Source organism: Thermobia domestica, chromosome 13 (genome assembly GCF_964235325.1).
Source record: "Thermobia domestica chromosome 13, izTheDome1.hap1.1, whole genome shotgun sequence".
Lineage (NCBI taxonomy): Eukaryota > Metazoa > Arthropoda > Insecta > Zygentoma > Lepismatidae > Thermobia > Thermobia domestica.
The window spans coordinates 134,696,488-134,718,993 of NC_137466.1; the positions used below are offsets into that span (position 1 = coordinate 134,696,488).

Sequence of the window (22,506 nt, forward strand, 5' to 3'; positions counted from 1 at the left end):
GGAACAAATCTATTAAACGTTAAATGGAGATTAAATATTAACCTGTTAAATGTTGAGTAATAGCGGTGTGTACTTTATGAGAAACATTTACTAAAATAAATGAAGAATGAACTTTATGAGAAGCATTCTAAAATCATTGAAGGACAAACTTTATGAAAAATAATTTCTAAAATCAATGAAGGACGAACTTTATGAGAAACGTTTCCTAAAATGAATGAAAGACGAACTTTATAAGACAAATTTGCTGAAAATCGATGACAGATGAACTTTCTCAGCAATCAAGAAACTCATTTAATACTTTCAAGTTTATATAAAACAGCATAAATATTGAAATATATATCTCTCAACTTGACAGTAGAAGGATTTTGCAAATAAGAGTGGAGAAATTTGAAATTTTTAACACATGTATAGGAGGTATCTCCCAAAAGTAAATTTACGAGTCGGGACACTACATTTTACGGAAGTTGCAGCGGCAATCTTGTCTCTGTTTGTAATTATAGTTTTAGGACGCCCCTCGCACACGCTTACTTGGTATTAACTAGGTAACATATTAATTATTGACTCAGAATAGCTAAATTGAAAATACACACCATTAGTATTTTCATCAAAATTCAACACTTCATGTTACTCCCATTTCTAATGATAAGTATTAGTATCACACATTATTATTAGTATTATAAAAGTTTTGGTCACATCAGTACACTTCCACATGAGCACCCTTGGTAGCACGTAGCACATCTAGGCGATATTCAATTTCCATCCACACATTAGCCAACATCACTGGAGGGATCGATGCAACGACTGTGGTTATTCGTTGCTGCAGGGTTTCAAGATCTGGTACACGTGTTTGGTAGACCTCATCCTTGACAACAAACCTAACACAGACAAAAACTTTTATAGTTTGTAAACAATTCAACACCAGTTTCATATTTCTATCTTATTTCTAGCCTGTGTTATCCATTTCTGTAATCAGGGAAGGACTTCTCGGACACCCTGTATATCAAGAAAAACAAGAAATTAAATTTGATAAGGGCAATTGGAAAATGTCAAAATCTTTTGATTTTTTTTCTGCTAAGAATAAATGTTAAAGATGTCCAACCTCTATCCAAAACGTTGCATAAAAAATTACAAAAAATACAATGAAGGCTTCATTATGCAATTACCAGTAATTAGTTTCCCTATATGCGAAAAAAAAAGTTCTTTATTGATTTTAATGAATTTTTATCGTAAGGACACATCATATTTACTTAGCTTTAACGGGTTAACATGTAGCCTGAAACTAACGTTTAACAGAGTCGTTCCTTGTATTTTCCCTAATTCTTCCATTAAATAAATTTTTTGATATACCAAAAACCTTGCCTGTCCATGTGTCCGTCCGGGAGATCCAAATTTCCAAGATCTACTTTCTGAATCACCATCAATTTTGACCAAAAGTTTAAGAATCGAGTTTGTTGATGGAGAAGATCCATCCGCTTGATCCCAAGATATTAATCAATTTCCATGAGAGTGATTATAGGCATCATCCTTGCTTGTTAGACTACCTGCAGTGCTGTTGAGGTAAGCAGGTTAGTATAATTTTCAGGAGGCAAAATACTAATTTCTTCGTGGAACACAAAGCTAAGAGGAAACTAAATAATATTTTACTTGAGAAATCTTAATACTTAAATATTTTCCTATTTTCAAAGGTTCGTTTATCTTAAAGTATACCTCTTTTATTTTGGTGTAAATACTATACTATATAAACGTAGACTTGGTAAAATTTAGCTTGTTAAGGAGTTTGGTTTACTAAAAACCAAACCAAACTCTTTCGCATTGTGTATAGTGTACAGAGATGGCGTGGGTCAATGAAAACTTGACCTATGACCCACTGTTCCACCACCTATCGTGACCCATAACCCACAACCCACTATCACCCAAGAATCATCATGACCCACCACCCACCATGACCTACTCTGAACCACTACAACCCACTCTGATCTACTACCCACCATTACGCAATCTGACCCACCACCCACCAGAACTCATCAACTCGATTCTCCTCTCCACTGACTAAAGAGTTTATACTTGTAACAAAACAAGGCTGTGAAATTATCGCTAATCGGAGTTTGAATCGCTCAAGCACCGCTCTGTTACAATACCAGTGAATCTGACCTTTACGTTATAAAATGGTAAAGCGTTTGTCATGAGTCATATTACGATGAATTTAAATTTAATTATCATATATAATTATTTCCTTGTTGAATACAGATACTTTTGAGTGGAAAATAAGATGAAATTTTAAAGTTTGAAATCGAGGTAAATTGACCAACGCACAGGAAAAGAAAAAAATGAAAAATAATGTAAAATTCAACTGTCTCGAGAGCCCAGTAGTAGGTTCTATTATTATTGTTACAACTACAAATATAAATATCCAAAAGTCCTAGATCTTTTTTCACTTATATATACTCATCTCAATAATAATACTCGTAATAAATAGAAACAAATGAAAAAATAAAACAAATAGAGATCTTGAAAGTAAAACGTAGACACATTCACCAATGTTCAGAATATGCTGCCTTCAATGCACTGAGCAGAGTAGGTTGGTGGGCTTTAGTGAGTCGGTGGGTCGAAGTGGGTCACGGTGGGTCGCAATGGGTCACGTTCTGTTGATCCAAGACCTACTGACCCACTCACAAGTTTTGACTCACTTGTTCCACGACCCACACCATATCTGGCACTATAGCAGTGCTATTTGGTTTTGAAAGAAAGAAAAGAGAAATTAAATGATGGAGAAAAATTAAGAACTTAACGTATTTTCATTCACACGGCCGGACCTTCTTTCTTTGAAAAAAAAAAAAAAGAACTTGTTTTTACGTTCCCACTCCCACTAGAATTTGAATGCCAGCATTGTCAGTGAGTTCCGCGCATCTTTCTTAGTAAGTACGCTTGCGCGTACATATGTCAGATCAAGTAGGCGCTCCAACGTAACGTAGCACGAGCTATTTGGCGATCTGGGTAGTTGTTGAACCGTGTGTCGCGCGAGCAAGTTCTATCTTTCCCTACGCTCGTAAGTTTAACATCACGTGTTTTGCATTTTTGGTTCCCCCCAAAAAATATTCCCCCCTCCTGTTTCTCATTGGGGTCAACAAATATTATCATCATTTGACGAAAGAAACAAATAGCTGTTTTTCTTTTCAAAATTGTATTTTAGAAAGTGCGTGTGTTATATATGTTAATGCGTGTGAGTGTCTTGCTGTACTAATTACATTTACTTAAAACCAAGTACTAATAGCAAGAGAACAAAGTCAAAAAAATAAAGTAAACTTAGTAATTGTAAAATAAATGTTTTCTGTTGTGTTTATCTTACCGTTCATCACTGAATTTTTTTCGTCGTAAAGGTAAGCTGTTAAATTTTATATCAGCAAGTATATTCGTTGCTTTGTATTATAATACGTAAATTATATTGTCGATCTGCCATTAACATTCTTGTGCATATATCAAATGCAAAGACTTTTCTCGCCGTAATTATAGGCTTTATTTAGGATATTGGGAATTGCAATTTCTATTTCGGAAGTCGGACTGTCGTAATTCTTGATTTTTTTTTTGGAATTCCGTAATTTCGATATTTCGTGCTTAGTCATGCTGGTTTAGGGGCAGAGCTCTTACCTTTGATAAGAAAAGTTCCTGGTTCGATTCCAGATCGTACGAGTTTACGGTGAAGGACACTGTTAAAGTCAAAGAAGAACATTAGCTTCTTTGAGGATTTTCCGCTTTCACTTTTTGATCACATCATTTCTTTTTTTTTAACGTCAAGTTTAGTGTTGCTCACGAGGCGAGACGATACGAAAAAAAAGTTTCCTGGTCTCGTCTCGATATTCGAAAACAATTCTCGTTCTGTCTCGAATTTGTTCTCGTCTTCTGTTGTTTTATGTACAAAAATCTAGGCTGAGATTTTTTTCCTTAATTTCATATAGGAGTAACCAGAATTCTTCCGTGTAACGAGTGATTCACGAAGGGTGGGATATTTAAACTACATTTATTGTTGAAGTACATTGTATAATTACTTGTTTATCTTTAAATGTTGATAAATGTTCTTTATTGTGTTCCAATAATCACTTTACCATTTAATAATTTTTTTTATTTCTCTGTATACGTAGCAGTAAAACAGTTTTCAGATCTAAGACTAAAGTGAACTAGTGCTGTCCTAAGACTCGTGAAATATCTAATCTCGATTCTCGTCTCGAAATCGAAACGAAAAGTATCATTATTTTCGTCTCGTCTCGAATTTAGAACGATCCGTCTTTACTTGTTTTCGGGAGGAGAAGTGATTCTCGTTTTGTAGACAATTAATCAACTTGTTTTTGTGATTCACGTCCTTATGTTTACGGAAGACTGGGAACTCTTGAGGGAAGTTACGTTAAAAACTAAAATTTATTTGCTTTACACTAAGAGAAGAAACCTTACCTAATGTACTAATAATTGTATACAATAATTAACACATTAGGTACTTTTGCTTTCTTTAGTTTTAAGCGAAAGAAGTTTAATTTCCACTAATGTAACTTTCCTTATGAGCGACTGCTGATTGAAATATTAATGACTTAAGACAGTACTTCTAAATCTTTTGCTCGAGATTGAGAGAGGAAAGGGTTGTCAAGTGTAGAACACTCAACCCTGGTGCAAGATCCAAGACCATGTAGATTTATAATGGACAACATCGTACCCATGGATTTTCTGGTGTTTTCCCATCGCCTGTCTCATTATCATTTTACTAATTCTTTCATACATTGTCACTTTCATGAATCTTAAGGTCATTTTGTAGCGTAAAGCGCATAACCATTGGATGTTAGCTCAAATACTTCAATTTGTTTCGAAGTGTTATTTCCACCCATAACATCGCGATACCTTTTGGTAGGTTAGATTAGAACGGAACATTGCTGCAGATGTTGACTATTACAACCTGTCTCATCATTGATTTCAACTTATTTTTAAAGGCTTCATCTTGAACATAGGGTCTGCTCGTAAAATCTATTGTATGAAGTCTAAATACAATAATATAGGTTTTGAGGATAGCGTAAAAGTTCGTTTCAAAGTCTGAAATTTCACAACACACTAATTGGGAAAGTCTGAAATAAGGAATCTGGCTTTGGTTCATGGCTATCAATGTTGAGACACCTGACTCCGCCACATGCAAAAGCAATTTCAATAAGAATAATTCATTTTCCTACGATCCAAAGTTACATTTTCCTTTTGTCCTTTTTACGGCCTACGTAAAAGTCTCTTTCGAGAACTTTTGCAACTAATACCCTATATTCTGTGTCTATTTTTAATTCAAGGAAATGTCCCGTTTATTTTAGGCATATAGGCTTAATTATTCACATTGTTTTCAGTAATGAGTTCACATTATCGATTATCTCGGTTAACTTTTCTACTATAATTAGTTTGTTCGTTCCTTTTCATTGAATCCTCTAGACTTTATTTTCTGAAACCATCAATTTATGATTATTCTCTTGAATTAGCTTTGAAACCTATACAGTGCAAGACAAAAATGGTAACGGGTTCTAACAATGCCCCAAAGCAAAAATACTTTGCCACCACTTACCATAGTTTTCGATAAGAAGCCAGATTCACATTTTTTAATATGTCTTAAAAAAGTTCAGTGGCGGTGGCGTGATTCTGTAATCAATCGATTTTCCTGGAGATGAAATAGTGTGGTGGGGCTGGGCTCAAGCTCTTGTCATAGTTCGGATCCCCGTTAATATTAAGTTCTGTCTGTTAAAACCTCACTGTTGAACGAGCACCCAAAACACAAAAACTCAAACTCAATTTTTTTTTTAAATAAAATTTTCCAATTTATTTCGAACTTATCACTAAATTAAAATCCGTTATTGAAAAACATTTTCATTTCGTCTGTTAAAATAACTCCACAGATATTGTGTTATAGAAATATTTTATTATTTCAGTTTTGCCATGATTTGCATATCAAGTTTACTTAATCCAGTTAGTAATTCTTTTGTAACTAATCTTCACACAACTATTCACAATTTTGAATTTAGCTATTGTGGAGTAAATTACATATTTTAATTTTTGTCCATAACGTTAAAGCTAATGGATAATTTGTGTGTTTTTTGTAGTAATTTACGGAATATTAATAGCTTTAATTTTTAGTAAAATCACAACGAAGCACTGATAGTTATATTGTCGTTACATCTTTGTTACATTACAATCCAACGTAAGACAAGGAATTATGAACGATTGTTAACGTAACACATTAAATTAATAACTATTGTTAGATTACAATTCAATGTACAACAAGGAATTAGCAATTTCTGGTAAACACACTAAAAGGTGGAAAATTAAAAGTGATTTAACTTATAGCAGTAAACTGAAGCAATATATCACTTTTATCATAGGCAACCAACAATGTTTTGCTGATGTACAGGTTGCATAGAAGCTAAGGAATGCTATGAATTTTGAACGATATAGTAGATTAAAATGAACGTTACCCGTGAACTTGTTAAATGATTGAGCCGATTAACGAACTCGAAAGGATTGAATTTTTGAATCCATTCCAAGAAACAGAATTCAAAAATTCACTATCGTTCTTAAAGTTATCGTGTGGAGTAACGGGCGTACTAACAGTACAAGCTCACTGTTTCAGTGTGTGATCCTAATAACAACAGTTAGATTACTGTCCAGCGTAACATAAGAAATTAAGAGTGGTTACTATTAAAACAATAATCAATCACTGTAATATTCTGCACTCCGCTCGTTATGATTGACTGTTCAACAATAATGTTCTGTGAGTAGAATTTGGAGTGATTCGTTGTAAGTAAGCAAAAAAAAAGTCTCACAATACGCATGTATATGATTTTTTCTTAAGAATATGAATGGAAGTACCATCAAACCCGAAAGTAAACCCAATTTGAGGTCGTAGGTCAACTTTAGGTTGGGAACTTCGATGACCGATCGTTCTTGTGAACGCCATAAGAGTACCTGTACTTTTTGAAGCCTATCTAAAATTAATTTAACGAGAAAAGGCGTTTTATAATCTAAAATCTAATCCACAAAAATATCAAGGAAAGAAGAAAACTATGTTCAGTACAATTCTCGTGTGTAAAATCTTAGAGTTATTTAATTAATAAGTAATATGTGCATAGTGTCAGAGTTACATACATTACTATTAGGATTATACATGATACTGTTAGGATTATGCGTGTCACTGTTAGGATTATGTGTGTCACTGTTAATATTAAATGCGTCACTGTTACAAAAAATCAAACTATAATAGATACAATTTACTATGCAATAGTGTATATTTAAAAAAATAATGTGTAATAAGCACAAGATGAAATAAATAATAAATCTATTACAATAGGATAAAACCTATATGAAATATATGTGATTGATAGAAACTATGTACTTTAAACGACATAAAAGTTCTTTATTGTAAAATTTTCTCGTAAACTACTCATCAGAATTTATCTTCTAGCATGTTATGTTGACCACCACGTGAAATCTATCTATCTATGTATTCAAGAGATCACAGTGGCTCAGTGGTAGAGCGCTTACCTCTGGTGCGTGGAACCTCTGGTTCGATCCCCGTCTAAGTAAATTTGTAGTAGATAACATTATGTAAGTGGGTTTTCTCGGTGGTACTCCCGTTTCCTCCCAGTTTTTCAGTCCATGAATTCTTCCATTATCATTCACTTGGTTTCATCATCGTCTCCCTTAGCCTAAAGAGCATAATCGTGCGAGGTTAAACTTAATTTTGAGCTATATTTTCTTAACCTTATAGCATACTGTCATTTTATACTTCAGTATCGGTATCAGCCTAATAGAAGGTGTCATTATCGTACACCATTAACTTTCAAGTTTACAAAAAATACTTTCTATCGATTTTCTCGAAAATTATGTATCAGGATTTATACTCACCCCTATCATTATGTTCAGGTTAATTACATCTATCGATTGATATACTATGTGTCGTATTATGTTTGGACATTTTTTTTTGTCAAGCGCTATTAATCTTTTGAGAATTGACGAAAGAATTAAAATAAAAAGATAAAAATAGATTTGAATGTAATTGTAAAAACGACATACAAAGTTTTGCTATTCTTTACCTACTGAATTTATAAGCAAGGCTTTCGGACACAAACTACGTAAATTAGATCGTAAATACTTGTGAAACAATGGTAATTATGTTTTGCAAAATTCTTTTTAAAAGATTAAGAATATTTAGTCTATTTATTATTTTAAGAACAAAGATGTTGGTTCAAACTCATTGTTGCGACTTGGAACCTGGACTTCTTAAAGTATCATATCACAAATATTTTCACTTATCACTATTGTCTTTCATTTTATATTTGATCTTTAGAAAAGTTTCAGATGCAAGTAACGTGAGAATAATAAGTTTTCTCTGAACCAAAATGGTACTCGATAGATGTGCTTAAAAACATCTTCTGGTATCCATTTGGTACGTTTAAAGAAGAACCACGATTTTTTTCGCCAGAAGGGAAGTTTGATTGGACTTTTTCACCTGATTACGCGACTAGAAACAAAAATGTTTGCCATTTACTTAACAATTTTGTCAAATTAAATATCAATTGCTTCTTATTCTTTATTAGAAATCTCAAATTATCAAAATTCTTAGAAATATTTATTATTATTCTTTATTTTATATAATAATAGAAGAACCTTCAGTTAAATTAAATTTAATACATAAGAGAGATACAAATATATATTGATGTGACGAGGCCATCGGAACTATAAATAAATCATAAAATATTTCAATGCAAATTGTTCAACAACAAAATAGAAGAAAATATATATAGTCTTCCGATATACAAAATAATTTTAAATTATTATATATATATATATATATATATATATATATATATATATATATATATATATATATATATATATATATATATATATATATATATATATATATATATATATATATATATATATATATATATATATATATATATACGTATATAGTATGAAACGATGTACCGTTAACGAACAATATTGTACAGAACGCTTTAGCAAGTTCTTTTCTACCGGTTTGAAGCAGCGAACTGAGAGAGAGTTTAATCAATACACCAAAATATAAAGAAACGTAAATTAAATAATATATTGTTACCATGATTTTAAAAAATTGAATACACAATTTAGAATTATGAGTATGAAAATACAGTGCATAAAAATAAAACAAATTTATTGTATCATATATATTTATATTCATACAATGTAAAAGGTAACAGTGTATAATATACACTGTAATTCAAAAAATGGGGGCGAAATACTTTAAAAACTCTAGATCAAGCTACAAACTCAGCTTATTTGCCGTATAGATTAATGATTTACACCCAAGAAGATGGATCCTTGCAAGAGGGCAAAATAAATAAATAAAGGAAATGCATAGTATTAAAGAATCTTTCAACACGCTTTGCAGATGATATGGCACTTGTTGCGGAATCTGAAGAAGGAAATCAATAAGGTGTGAGAAAACGTGAAGAAGGGCTGTGTAGAATATGGAATGAAATTAATGTTAAAAAGACAAAAGCCATGGTAATTGGAACGAGGGGTCGGTGCCAAATATAGAAGTAGCAGCGAAGAAAATAAAACAGGTGACTAGTTTTCGATAGCTAGGTCGTATTATTAGAAATGATATGAAGTATGAACACGCAATAAAAAGCAAGGATAGGAATGGTGAAAGAAGACTTTAGGAGGAAGAAAGTACTATTTTGTGGAACATTGAAGAAAGAATTGAGAAAAAGACTCATAAAATGCTTCGTGTGGAGTATTGTACTGTATGGGTCAGAAACATGGACATTACGTAAAAGAGTTGAAAAAAGACTGGAAGCTTTCGAAACGAGGATGTGGAGAAGAATGGAGAGAATGAGCTGGGTCGAGCGGAAACGAATCAGAGACTGTTAGAAATGGTAAGTGACAAAATAATAATTTTAAATGTTATTAAGAAGAGGAAGAGGAAGTTGGGACATTGGATAAGAAGGAACTATATTATGAGGGACGTGCTAGAGGATATGGTGGCAAGAAAGAGAGGGAAAGGGCGAAGAAGACTACAATTAATAGACGATATCAAAACAGGAAAATCGTACATGAAGACGAAGGGCTTAACGGAAGATCGTGGGAATCTCTCAAGTTACAGCAAGTGACCTGCCAGTAATGGCAGAAGACCTATGCTGATGATGATTCAACACGAAGAGTGCACATACAATTTGACATGAAAACTGAATTTATATATTCCGAGTCAAAGCTAAAGGCGTTAAACACTTAGACAAAAGAATGCTATGGTAGTATTCGATAATTATTGAATATAAAAGTTGGTTTCGTCATAGGAAACTTCTTTGCTCATGTCTCGACAAAAAAGCCGAAACTTTTCTCACTGATTGAAGTTGGAAACCATTGCATGACGGCACAAACTTTGTAAGAACGAAAAAGAAATATACAAAACTTAGAATCTCCATCAGTCAGTAGAAAATAAACATTTCTTATAACTTAGCCTTTTCTTTTTGAAGTAGCTTATATGACGTAAGTTCTATCCGCAAACTGGCCCAATTCTAAAACTTGAGCAAATTGAGTTTTCTAAGTAGCTTCATATCTTAACGATTTATTTACATTTATTTGATAGGCCTGGTACTTTATCTATTATCTACCCAAAAGGGTAATAGAGATAAAATAGAGAGCTTTACCTAAAGGGTAATAGAGAGCTTTACCAGCTTATGTGTTCATGGACCACTGGCGCAAATCCCGGGGGGTGACGGGGATATGTCTCCTCCAATCTTGCAACTGGAGGGACTGTTTTTTCCACCAATAATCCGATTTGAATTATGTTTCCTTTATTTTCAGGAGAAATGTGATGACTTGTGTCCGATTGCCACAAAGGAAAGTGAGATTAAATTGATGTCACTCAGAATGAGCCTTAAAACTGGCCGCCTCCCAATGTTGAAGACAACTCTGCTCCTCTGATTCCCCACAGCATTGTTTTTCAACTTCATAAATATTGTGAACAACGCTTAAAAACAGGGACGGTCTTACCCGTCTCCCCTCCCCAATGTTGAAAACAGATTTGCGCCGCTGTCATGGGCAACACATATAATAGATATAATTTCATTAAATACTTTGTTTCTCTATTCTTTACAAACTAAATAAATTCTAAAAAAAAAGAAATAAAAACTCCAAAGATGAAACAAATACCACTTGGTAGATCTTATTGAGCGGAACAAAATCATATATGCAAGTGTCAAACCTCATGCGTAGTTTTTGAGAAAATTAAGAAAAAACAATTAATTTGTAAACATAAAAATTGAAGCTGTACGAGAACCATATCACTTATTGAGGCGAAACTAATATAAAACATACCTTTATTAAACTCTTCAGTATGATACTAACAAGGCAGTGTTAATGAGATATAGATTAAAATTTTCTTCAACTCTTAAATTTTCTCTTTTCCTTAACTAAAATATGTTTAAGTATATTACCCATACAAGTTGAAAGATGGTGTTAAGCTGAACAAAATGAAATGCTTAAGGGTAAATTCTGATGTGTAGTTTTTGAGAAAATCGAATTTCTACGTTGCAACAAACAATACTGTTCATTCTTGATAATAATTAACTGTTTATATTCTGCTGGAACAGATAGTTTATATACTTATTTACTGCTTATATAAAGAAAAAATACTATTAACTATCAGGGTTCTATTTCTCTAAGCAAAAAGTCTTGTAAATAAATAAAAATCGGATATCGTGTGTAGTGGGAGTTTTCACAACTGAAAGGAATTAAATGCTTCAGTTCTACGTACGCACGATTATTCCCTGTGTGCTAAAGATGATGTTATTTAACGAAAGTGAATGGTTTTGGAAGGTCGTGGATTGAGAATGTGGAAGGATACGGGAAAACCCCAAGAAAACCCATTGACACGATGCTGTTCATTACAAGTTACTTAGCCCGGGATCGAACCATTTTAAGGTTTGAGGCTCGACCAACAACTGCTCACACGTATTACTGCGGTTCCTTGTCTGCACCTTTTATATAGAATTCCTGTCAACCAGTGCCGTCTGCTGTCGTGGTTGTTAGAGCGTTGGCAAGAAAGGAAAAAAATATTCATCCTCACAACTATACGCGGAACTAGAGGGGATCCCTCCCCCTCTCCCCAGAAGCAAAGCTGGGCCCATTCACATGTTTTTATTGATTGTAAATAATGTGATAAGTTTACCTCAATTTACACATAACTATTTTAGTGGTGTTTGCATTCGACATATTTAATAGTGATTATGCTTTGGCCACACATCGATTTCTTGAATATCGTGTGGTCCTGGAAGTTTTCTTCAATTTTCGGAAGTAAGAGACCATGGCCGTTCCAAGCAAAATGTTCTAGTTACGCCAATACCTAAAACCTATAAATAGCAATTTTCTTCTAACAATTTAGTCTACAAATTATAAAGATGAATCAAGGAGGATGTTATTATATAAGCAATATTTTTAATTAGAAAATAAGTAAAATATACCCTCAAAATATGAAACTGAAAATCGAAAACAAGCAACTATTTATTTACAAATCTTGAATTCCAGCTCACTCTCCTTATAAGAAACTAATGAAAAAGGACTTTGAATAGTTTTTGAATTACACTTTGACTAGCCATCTCAAAAAGCTGAAACCACTACAATCGTAAACGCTAAAGACAAGGGGCTACCCAGCATTGCTAAATCAGAAAGCCAAAATAACTACAATCTACCGTACAATGTATGTAAATTTATAACTTCATATTTTAAAATGTCTGTAATGATTGTTCTGTATCTTAACTTTTCTCGGTTAGCTACAAATTTCAATGTAATATGCCTATCTAGATAATCTCAAAACGAAGAAAGTGAAAAAATTCCTTTTTGTAGCATTCAGAGACAACACAAAAAGCGATGTCTTAAAGAAAGGAAAAAACAAACTACTTTTACCAAGTACTCCAAGACAGTGATAGAGGACCCGAAACCGTGAGTCTTGAGGATGACCCAATAGCGACAAAGTAAATGAAAATTAGAGAAAGAAAAATTGAGAATGGAAAACCATTCTGTAGCTAAACGTCCAGGCTGTTTTTTTTTTCATCGACTGACCCTTCGAACACAACTTTATTGGATAAAAAAAAGAAGAAGAATTATATTTCTCTTTATCGTCCTTACATGTATTTTAGCAAGAAGTCGATTGAACCCTTAACTTATGAATTGAACGATATGTTTAACAATAGAAAAAAGTCTGTAGATCATACCAAACAAATTATATTCCATATTGCTATTAAAAAATGTACATCCATAGATAAATCTTGCCAACGCTTAAGACAAGCAGAAAATTCAAGACGTTGACTTTCTAATCAACACCTTCACTGAAGCACGAGGTCCGAAACACGAAGCGCATGCGCAGTATGAGTCTTGTAAAGCATTAAAAATGCAGCCAAAAGCGTTGCCAACGACTTACTCGAATAGGTGTCTCCTCAAAACATTACGGAGATAGCGTCTTCAGCAGTTGATTCTGTCTCGTTGAAAATAATAAAATGCCTAGTTCTGACTATCTGTTTAATTATAATAGAATATTCATTTCTTCAGTTTTCGTTGGGCGTTAATACACATGACTTGCTCACCCAGAGAAGACGCTACTGCTGTCAACACGAAATTCGAACGCATAGTATCTTAGTAAAGCTTCCCCACTTTCATCCTTTTTCTAAAACAAATATCTAAAGCCGGTGAAACGCATATTTAATTATTTTAAATTAAAAGTATAAATTCAAAATTTCATGTTGCTAATTTTAAGAGTTTCCAAGATATGAACATCTTATTATAATAACTGTAATCCCAACCGCACACCCGTTTCTTTCCTTCTAAGTCAAATATAACAAACGATGAAAAACGTGCTTAAGTAAAAATGAAAAACCCATATGCCAATTTCATGTCTCTAACCTTCAGAGATTCGGAAATATTGACATATAATAATTGCCACCTCTGTTCCCCCCCTTCGTTGTATCCTTACTGGTATCAGGTTACAAATCCTAGAGACTGTCAAATTTTCAAGTTTCTAGCTTAAACAGTGAGACCTGGACGTTTACTAGTCAGACATTTAGGCTTTTTGTATACAAAATGTTAATGAACTACACCGACGAACTGTAAAAAAATATTTTTCACATCAAAATAAGAGAAAAAGTTCATATGGACCTGTGGGAAAAGTGTAAAGTTTCAGAGATAACTCAAAATCGTGGAAAAGATAAATATCAACACGTGTTTATTTATTTATTATTTTTTTAATTCGAGAAACTGTGGACTGGTGGTCCATACCAGCATAAAGAAAGTTGTACATACACAATTCAAAAATATGTAGTTCGTCAATATGCAATGAGTGTGCAAGGGTTTCCGTACAAGATATAATTCCGCGATATGCTCCCAATAAAATTCTCCGATATGGTTTGAGTTCAAGGTAGATCCAAAGTAGGAAAAAGGTAAATCTTGATGCTAATGGACACGGAATACTTCAATGGGAAGTTGGAAATATTACGAACAGCAGCTGAACGGTTTCTCGTGTTCAGAATAACTTGTGCAACGATGCATTTTGTCACGGTAAATATTTCACGCTGTTTTCTTCCCCACGTATAAACCTGAAATATATATGATTCGGCTCAATTTTTTTTCTCTCTTTCCCCCTCTCTTTTGCTGCTAATCGGGAGTTTTGCACAAGGTTATCTGCTCCGTTTCCGATTGTATTTGTTAAAGTTTAACTAACGTTCTTTTCTCATGCCGAAGTTCTATGCAATGTAGACCTACACGTCATTATTTACTAGCTGCAGTTGAATACTTCAAAAAATCATTTACAAACTATATTATACTAAAAGATCAAAACTTATTTGTTTTCAGCATCAAATACATTAATAATAATAATAATAATAATAATAATAATAATAATAATAATAATAATAATAATAATAATAATAATAATAATAATAATAATAATAATAATAATGATAATAATAATAAACTGCTCGTATAAGTTAAATGGATTAAGAAAAATGATTGGTTGGAAACGAAATTTTTCTCTTTAAAGGAGGGTGGTATTTGGTTATTTATATCAATCACGCAAACACATGTCTTGATATTATTATTATTATTATTATTATTATTATTATTATTATTATTATTATTATTATTATTATTATTATTATTATTATTATTATTATTATTATTATTATTATTATTATTATTATTATTATTGTGGGCGTTGATTAAACAATCACTACAGTATTAAAACCCGAACCAATCTTGCAGAATTCTAATTATTCTTTTATATTTACTGAACGCTTGAGTAAACTAAACAATTCTAATTTGATTAATTTAAGCGAGTTTCATTTGCGAAATGAGTTTATGGACTATAATCTATTAATAGATCCCTACTCTATATGAAAATGATAAATTAAGTTCTTATTTCAATTTTATGTTGGAAATTGTAAAAATACGAGTATTTACAATTCAACCTACGTAATTTCGCAACAGATTTTATTTCTCTGTACAATATTCATGTTTCTTGCTGCTGTATTTTCTCCTACTTCTATAATGTACTGTTGATTTGTTTAGACTTGTTTCTATAACGAACATCTAGCTACTGGCTCTAATTAGACTCATAGTCCGTATAATAATTACCAGTATATTTGAACTTGTATTTTGTAATTTCAAACTTTCTTTTAAGCTATTATTTCTTCAAGTAATTTCAATGTTTTAAAAGCTTTTATTTGTTGAAGTTTTATGTCATTACGTTTCTTTATTGTTTGAATAATTACTAGTTGTTGCGGTCGAACCTTAGGCATTCTACACACTGTCGGTTAAAAACTTTAATTGTTTAAATGTAGACTCTAATTGTTTCCGAGTAGCTCATACATATAATTATATGTATCGAATTATATACTGTATATCGAGTGTTCTAAAAATGGCGCCCACGGACCACAGATCACTATTTTACAGACCAAAAGAAAGCGAAAATGTTATATGATGGTTTGCCCTCCGGGGCCTCCTTCACCTGCTATGGAGAATCAAAATTTCACAATGTAGCAACGTCGCAGATTAACTTGGAGCCATTAGCGTTGCTGTACGAATACAGCAAACAGTTAAAACGATTGCTACACTAATAAATGATGCTAGTGTCAATCAATATCGACTTTAGCTGCCATCTGGAAAGAATCGATATAACTATTTAATAGATTGGTAGATCTAATCTGTGGTACTTTATTTGCGACGTTGCCACATAGTGCATTTTGTGTCTCCAGACCATGACACGAAAGCTATACAAATATATAAACTTTTTGCTTTATTTTGACCTGTAGAATAATGTCCTGTGGTCCGTGAGCGCCAGTTTTAGAACACCCTAATATATATATATATATCCGGTCGAAATTGAGTAATCAGAAGATCCTTGTTCTGCATGTCATCCTGATGGTGGGGAATGGTACAGGAAGTTCATTCGGTTGACGAAAGTTAGCAGAAATGCATGGGCTAATTCATGCAACCCACATCACCCTGCGAGCAAAACCTGATAAGTCACATTAAGATGGCGGAAAGTGCTGTGTCATAAGCTGCATTCAGTGATGTTTCACAAGACATGGAAGCACATTCTTCGACTATGGACTTTAGTGACGAGACAATAAATCTGAACTGAATGCTGGGGTCTGTTGATTGTCAGCTTTTACATGCACACCCTATTGGTATGAACTGAAAGTTGTACTGGGTCGTTGATAGAGGAGTAACATTGATGAAACAAATGATAAAACAACGAAAAAGCTGATATACACGACTAGGTACAGATGATATTTGTAAGATACATGGTATTTATCCAGAAACGACTTTGTCGGTTTACCACGCCCAATTCACGCATTCAAATTTGAGAACGGCAAGACTGTCTGTAATGGACAACGGCGCCCATTTTTCTGTAACTGGACTGAAGCCTCCCAGAAGTTAAAATGTGCTGTTTCCAAGTAGCCTTGCTTTCTGGGTTACTTGGAAAATGTATGTCTTTTCATAGTAGTAAGAGCTGTGTGAAAGATGGAACTATTTGGAAAGAACCACTTGCAAGATCACATCTTTCTGAGAAGATTGATATGCAACATGTCTATGTTTCTTTCATACAAATGTTTCCTAGGTTGTTTTAAATAAAAGAGAGACTTTTTTTTTGCACAATCTTAACCCTTTAATTGCCAAGCATTGATAGCATTACCATTAAAATATTTAGTTTGCTCTTGTGGTTGAATCATGTCTTCCTGATCATAATTTCGTAATTTTTAAAGTATTTTTGTACTTTGGCTACAAAATACAGGATGATTATTTCAAAGCAACATTGCCATAAAATAGGTCGTATGTGTTGCAACTGAGCAGCATTGCCCTATTATGGTTGAATATAATAGGAATACTCTCAGTAATTAGCAGCAGTTTCGTTGAAATAGCTTCCTACAGAGCAAGAAACCACAAATAAAAAAATAACTTTCACGGAACGTAGGCGATAAAGCTTCTACATTACTAAATTTGACTGTTCCCTGTTGACGAACATTAGAAATATCTAAACAAGAGACCCGCCAATCATGTATATGAATATTGTATGAAAGCAGTAATGCCAATTAAATGAACACTGAAGTTATAATTCGTGCGGATAACACAATAGAATGAGATGTTGCTTGAGAGCAACAGTGCCAAATAAAGGGTTAAACACAATAAATTGTTGAACCAATTTAAACTAACTATAGTGGTAGGCTTGTCTTCCTGAAGGCCTGTATTTTTTTTTCAATATGCTTTTATAAACGGTAATTTTTCAAGCAATGAAGGGAAATTTTGGCAAATACAAATCCATGGATAAGCTCTTGAGGCTTCTTTAAGACACTGAAACATGTCCTACATTATTTTATGAAATTTATGTATGTATGACATCAGTAATTGCCTTACATTGGTTTACAAAATTCCCTGCTACCATTTTAACAAGTGTATATTTACGTTAATTCTCTGCAAAAATATCATATGGTACTGTTATAATAATAATAATAATAATAATAATAATAATAATAATAATAATAATAATAATAATAATAATAATAATAATAATAATAATAATAATAATGTAACACAGTACGATAAGGACAAAAATTCACATATTGTTATTCTTTGCTGCAAGTCATAAAGTCAATGGAGAAACAACTTGTTCTCTGCGGTTGTAGGTAGATTCAGACAAAACTTAAATAATGTCATCGTTGACTATCCTCTGATCAACATCATCATTTTTAGTAGAAAAAACATGGTACATAAAAAATGGTCACAGTTTTATTCCAGAAAAGAAGTGGAATATAAAACTAATTCGCCTCATTAGGAAACTTCTGAAATCAATAAATTTAGCTGAATCAGGTAAAAATCACTGTTCATTACGGAAACATAGGGACAATTTACAGAAAATTGGAAAAACACAAAAAAGCATCAATTGGTATTAGAATTCTTTTAAGTGCCTACTTTTCATTGGTCTGGGAGAAAACGTCATATATTTCATAGTTCTCTCATTATTTTACCATGTAACACACACAAAAATGCCACTTTTCCAAATAGCCTAAGATTTTTCAAGTAATCCCTCTTTACGGTATATATGTAATGCTATTTTAACTCCATCGCACTTTGGAGCAAAATGTTAAAATGGTAGTCGATGACTCAACTACCTGATATGATGTGAAGTAACAAACTATTGTTGTTGTTTCATACGCAGTTTCCAAAAAACTACTTCAACCAAAAACAAAAACTTTCTAATAAAACAGAAGTGACTCTTATGACGGATAATAAACTATGGTATAAATTATTTTTAAGTGGATATAAGGAACAAAATGTAGTTGGCGGCAAAGAGGAACAGTTTTACTGAATATAAGAACAACAGATGACAGCACTTCTATTGATGTAAATGTCATCAGAAAATTCATACACTTACAAAACTATTTTTGTGGAAGGTTACAAAAACTTATATAATACGTTGTTTGGTAAAATGTCAAAAACATCACGTAAAGCAAAAAATTAAAAAAACTAACAAAAATTCCCAATATGTCAGTTACTAGATATTTGTGATATCCTTGGAATTCAATGTGCACAATTAAAATTACAGTATAGAAGTGTTTAAGTGATACAGAGGAAATTTATATGACTGTGATACGTTTGCTAAGTCATTATTGTTAGCAAACAAAAACTTTCGTTGACCACTGACGAATAATTCAGTTAATAATATTGGTACATTAATTGCCTGCATTCATCATGATGCTGTACAAGAAATACGCCACTTCTTGAGATGAAATTAATAATCAAATACGTATATTCTAATTAAGTTCTTCTTTATGACTCTAACGAGATAACAGTACAGAGTAGTAGTGCATGAGAAATAACCTAAAATTGTCATTAGTTCTTAAAGTTTAATTTTTATTTAAATAAAATATTATCCAAATATAAGACATATCAATCGATAGAACACATCAAACTGAACAACATGAGATGTTTAAGGACAAATTCTCATGCGTAATTTTCGAATAAATGGAAAATTATGAACTTTTGTAGCGCTAAAAATATGTAATTCGTTGTTAATAATAATTGACATTTTTTTTAGTTTATTGGAAGAAATTGTTATTTGTTCATTTGTGTTCGTTATTTATTGTATTAGCGAAATACATTGGTAACTTGTAGATTGTGTTTATTGTTGTTCGTCTTTTACTAATGGTATTTCACATACTCATTTACGCACACACGAGCCATATTTACACATGAGCCGTCATATGCTATGACCCAGGGGCGGCAAATTTCGGGGAGCGATAAATTTCCTCGGGCCAGTTTTTTTGATGCTCTTGTTGAGGAAATTTCAAAAATTTATTATGCATGGCTATATAATTTTAATATTTGTAACCATCCAAGTAACAAGAACCTATTTGACTAGAAATATGTAATTAACATTTTACTTATGAATTAGTATTCATTATTTCTCTTTCCCCATTGTTGACACAGTTTTTTTTTTTTACTGTAATTTCAAACCCTTTCCATTGTTGACTAACTTCCAGAAGTAGTTTTCAAAGCTCAGGACCCAGCCGTCAGCGCAAGTAATTTATGACTGTTTCGTTGTTAAGACGAACTTGTATTATTATAAAGGTAACCAAGAATGTTCTGTCGCTTTTTTACCCACCACCTCCGAACATTGATATGTCACCAAAGACGTACCTGGAAGATCAAAAATAGTTCCCATGAGCATCGACAAACTTATGCCAACGTTCTGGAAGGCAATGATTCCATCGCCTTAGGACTTGGTGGGCCGTCAAGCGAAGTAGGCATCAAGTACATGTTGCACCTCTACTAGGGATTTGAACTGGTGTCCTCTAAGGTGATTGTCCAAGGAATGGAACAGGTGATAATCGGACGGTGCTATGTCCGGGGATTATATGGGATAGGGGATGCAATAATGTTTCCCATCCAAGGGTCGTCCTAGGCACGTAGACCTTAGCGTTGTCTTGTAACAGGATTTGCGATTCAGAAGTGCTGGCTTCAGAGCACGGCACGTGGTGCGTCTTGGAGTGTTTCGTCACTGTCGTTAAACTTGTTAAACCACCGCTGAACTGTCTACTTAGTCTCGGAACCCTCACCAAAAGCCTTGCATATCTTCGGCCCCGCTGCACTGGCGTTTGACCCCAGTTTGAACTCGTACAGCACACACACCCTTATGATGCTCTGTAGAATTCCCATGTTCACTCTCTCCTTACGCAAGTTCCCGGTTTAACTGAACTGTCACAACCAGGTAGTATGTTGGATATACCCACACCAACTGACCTTTGCCTTATCTACATTCGCATTAAACTCATTGTGTGAGGTCCAATTGAACACAGACCTCCACAGAAAACGTCAGAACTTTCTTTGTTACCTTTATAATATTCATGTGCTTCACAGATCTTATCAGCTTAGTGTCATGATAAGCCAGTTTCTCGAATTTTCTACATTGGTAATCACTGATTTGAGGGAGGGCTCCGTTTTTATAATGGTTCGTGACGGAAAAAATTTAAATACAGCCCTGCATATGATAACAATTTTCAACTTTCATCTTCCAGGAAACTGCCCTGGGGTTACTTGCAAGAACTCATCTTAGTGAATCTCATGAACTTATAAAATTTAAAATTTTATGCCATCTTGAACAGTGTGATTGCTAGTCCTTTGTACATAAATATGGATAAGATAGGGTCGAATATTAAAAATAACTTTTCGTGCAGGTGCCATGAAACGTGTAAATTCATTGAAATCCCCAACTTACTTTTTTTTTTAACGATCACTAGATTTTTTTACTCATATTTTCTGCTCAAACATAAGATGATAAACCATGACAATAAGAGAAAGAGAGAGAGATTAACAAACAAGATCTATCAGCAAATAACTACGTTTCTGACGTCATTTTAACAGATTAAACTTATGATGTCATTTATTATGCAAACACTAAGACACTGAATATTTGCACTAATCTCTTAAAACCTCTAGGTCTTCAACAAGGTTTCTGAAGCGAAGTTAAGCAAGAGAATTAAGCATGTGCAGTTTAACACTTTCTTTATAAAGAAAGATTCAATGGATTTCTCTCTCTCACGAGTCTTAAAGGAGTTTGTTGCAGAAATTAATCATCCATCATCACGTAAAGAACCGTTATTATTTACCGTCTATCCTCCATCACATCAAAAGTTGTTAGACAGAAAAGGGGACAAATGGGTTTCTTAGAGATGGCTGAACAAGGATTAAGAGGTATATGTCATCGCGACAATTTCCCAAGACAGATAGCGGAAGGAAATTGTATTATCTTTTCATCTTCATTACTTTACACGCTTTACAACTATTTTAAACTAGTAAGTTTGCCTATTTCGAAAAAAAGTTCTTCAATGATTTTATATAAATATGTATTATGAGTACACGCTATATTTACAATAATACTAATCAATCGGCTCAACAGTCACTATCTTATGTCTCAAATTTAACGTTTAATAACTTTGGTGACTCATAACTCGGCAATCAAAGGCCTGCACACAATATTTCATATACATACTAAGTTTGTTAAGGTCTATTACTATGCTAAGTTTGATCAAGATTGGATAAGTTTCATTGATTACGTACGATGTAAGGGTAGGGTCCTCAGTAGTGTACCGGTTTTAGGAAATGCCTCATAATTATTTCCTAAGTACACCGTGCATAATAGAAATTTAAATAAAGTAAACTTTCAACTTACATCAGTCAGTAGTGTATGAAATTGTTTAAAATGCAATACTACTTATACTACAGTAAATGAACTATGTTAATTGGTACGATGTAAGAAACAGTTCCCTAAATTGTACTATCTTTCCCCTTTATTGAATTAGGCAAATAAGTTTTAGCAACATTTTGTACAAAGAAGGTCAAAATGTATTATTGATTATTGTTTAAGACATTGCATCTATAACTACATCTAAATAAGAAAAATAA

General features: G+C 33.0%; 1 protein-coding gene across 2 annotated transcripts in view; it reads left to right on the plus strand.

Annotated features, from left to right (window-relative positions):
* The first annotated feature begins 3,001 nt into the window (after nt 1–3,001).
* The window catches only part of LOC145668536 (calcitonin gene-related peptide type 1 receptor-like), a 1,245,332-nt gene continuing 1,225,827 nt past the window's right edge, over nt 3,002–22,506 (plus strand). For both annotated transcript variants that reach the window (XR_014128034.1, XM_081736520.1), the window contains exon 1: nt 3,002–3,377. The gene's annotated coding sequence lies outside the window, so the exon portion shown is untranslated. The remainder of the gene's footprint in view (nt 3,378–22,506) is intronic.